The sequence below is a fragment of the Vespula pensylvanica genome, chromosome 9, assembly GCF_014466175.1.
Source record: "Vespula pensylvanica isolate Volc-1 chromosome 9, ASM1446617v1, whole genome shotgun sequence".
Classification (NCBI taxonomy): Eukaryota; Metazoa; Arthropoda; class Insecta; order Hymenoptera; family Vespidae; genus Vespula; species Vespula pensylvanica.
The window spans coordinates 6,433,712-6,436,211 of NC_057693.1; the positions used below are offsets into that span (position 1 = coordinate 6,433,712).

At 33.1% G+C, this 2,500-nt stretch overlaps 1 protein-coding gene across 2 annotated transcripts in view; it reads right to left on the minus strand.

The window, feature by feature from the left end:
• LOC122631958 overlaps positions 1-2,500 on the minus strand; it is an 82,135-nt gene that overhangs the window by 48,737 nt on the left and 30,898 nt on the right. The window lies entirely within an intron of this gene.

Consider the following 2,500-nt stretch of genomic DNA (forward strand, 5'->3'; position numbering starts at 1 on the left):
AGAAATTTTATATTTTATTTGATGAAATCAAATAGTATAATAGTGTATACACGCATATTATACATATATATTTATATATACATATATATGCGTGTATACATATATATATATATATATATATATATATATATATTGATCTCGAAATTAATCGACGTGATTTGATTTTTTTTCTTTGTTTTCTTTTTTTTTCTTTTTATTCCCTTTTTCAACCCCTCATAACCGTCAAGCTCGTGCGAATTTTTACTTCTTTTTTCTTTTTCTTTTTCTTCTTTTACAGTTTGCTTTTCGAAACGTGAACCTGTCGAAATGGAAAGCACGTATGTCACGCGGAGCTTTCCTTCTACGTGCTCAAACCCCGGACGATCATTTATTTTCTCGTAAATCACGTCTTTCTTTTGAAATAAAAAGCAAAAAGAAGAAAAGAAAAAGGAAAGAAAGGGAAGGAAAAGAAGAAGAAAGAGAAAGAGAAAGAGAGAAAAAAAAGAAAAAAAGAGAAAAAGAAGAAGAAGGATGAGAAATCTGCTTGATAACGTACTACCAATTATTAATTAACGATCATTGTATAAAACCGTAAAGAGAGAGAGAGAGAGAGAGAGAAGAAGATGAATGGCGATTCTCCTGATTCTCACGTTAATAATTAAAATTACCGAGTACTGTTCACGAAGCAGAAAAAAAAAGAAAAAAAAAGAAAAAACAAAAACAAAGAAAAGAAAAAAGATACAAAGTGTAATAATGTCAAGAAAAAAATGAGCGTATTTTACGATCCGGGTAATTTCGATTGTTATTAGCGTATAAATTAATCAACGGCTTTATCTCGACGTTGTAACAAAACGACATGGCGGTGGCACACGAATGAAAAGTCTCTAATGAAAAGAGACAAAAAAAAAAGAAAGAAAGAAAGAAAGAAAGAAAGAAAGAAAGAAGAAAAAGATTTTATCCGTAGGATAAATATCGTCGAAAAGATGGAAGGAGTGGGATAGGGTGGGAAGTGGGTGGTGGGAGGTGGGAGGGCTGAGTAAAGAATTCTCCACGAAAGGAAGGCACGCGAACACGCGGATTGAATTTCGCGGTATTACGTATGCCACAGGGGAAAGTATGTACGTGTATTTATCTATGTGTGTGTATATACATGCGAGAGAAAGATAAAGAGATAGAGAGAGAGAGAGAGAGAGAGAGAAAGAGAGAGAGAAAGAGAGAGTAAGAGAGAGAGAGGTCGAAGTTCATAAATCAGAGAGTACGATGACTCCTTCGAAGAAGAAACAGCCATTTCTACCACGTACTTACGTACGAATCTTCCTGGCTCGCGTTTCCAGCATGTTGCTACGCTACGAAAACGTCCAAACAAATGTTATCGATTACGGGAGAACTCTGAGAGAAAGAGAGAAAGAGATAGATAGTTAGATGGATAGATAGATAGAGAGAGAGAGAGAGAGAGAGAGAAAGAGAGGGGTCTCTTTCCAAGCAGGTTGCGTTTCACCGTTTGTTGTTACGTTACCTTTCTGTGAGGCTTCATTGATCAAACACGTCGGTGGTCACACGTATATATACTCATACTCGTACAGATACACATACACTTTGCTTTCTGCGTTCGTACGTTCGGATATATGTATATATGTATATAGGTTTTGTGTAAATCCACGCGTATGTAGTAGTGTATTCGTTCATACGTATTGTACGTTCTAATATTATCGATAATTCATTGTAAAGATAATACTAATATATTCTGACTTTAAAAATTGACGAAATATTGAAATGAAATGAAAGAATACAAATGAAAAAGATCTTTCGAAGCTTTGATAAATTTTAATCGAAGGATATTATCTCAATCGTCGATGGATAATCTTATTCGATGGATTTGTTTAAGGATCATGTATATCGTACGAGATGTATTTGTGATAAAGTACAGAAATTATTATTATTATTAAAAAAAAAAAAAAAAAAAAAAAATGGAATATGATCGCTATAGCTTTCTCTCTCTCTCTCTCTCTCTCTCTCTTTCTTTTTTTCTTAAATAACAAAATCAAAAATACAAGCAACTATATCTAATCCATTTTCAATTTCTCCGTTTCAATATTTACTAAGAGATGTTCGAGAGGGTAAAAAAAGAGAAAATAAAAATAAAAATTTTCTTTTAAATCTTCCTGTCCCTTCTATTTTCTTTTACTTTCTTTTTTTTTTTTGTGTCGTTGTTCGGCACTTTATCGCTAATTAAATCTCTTTTTTTAAAGATTCTACTTATGACGTAGTGTATCTATAGTTAGCTATATAAAAGCGTGCATACACATATACATACATATATATATATATATACGTAAAAGTACATACAGAGATTTTTCGTTCGCCTCGATAGAATCTTGTTAACCCGAACCAAATAAAGAGATACCAACTTATCTGTCTATCGCTCTTCTTTCTTTTCCATCGTTGCTCCTTTAAAAGGTTATAAAGTAGGGCTCTAGTATACGGAAAATGAGAACGGAAGCGTCTGTACTCTCTAGAGGCG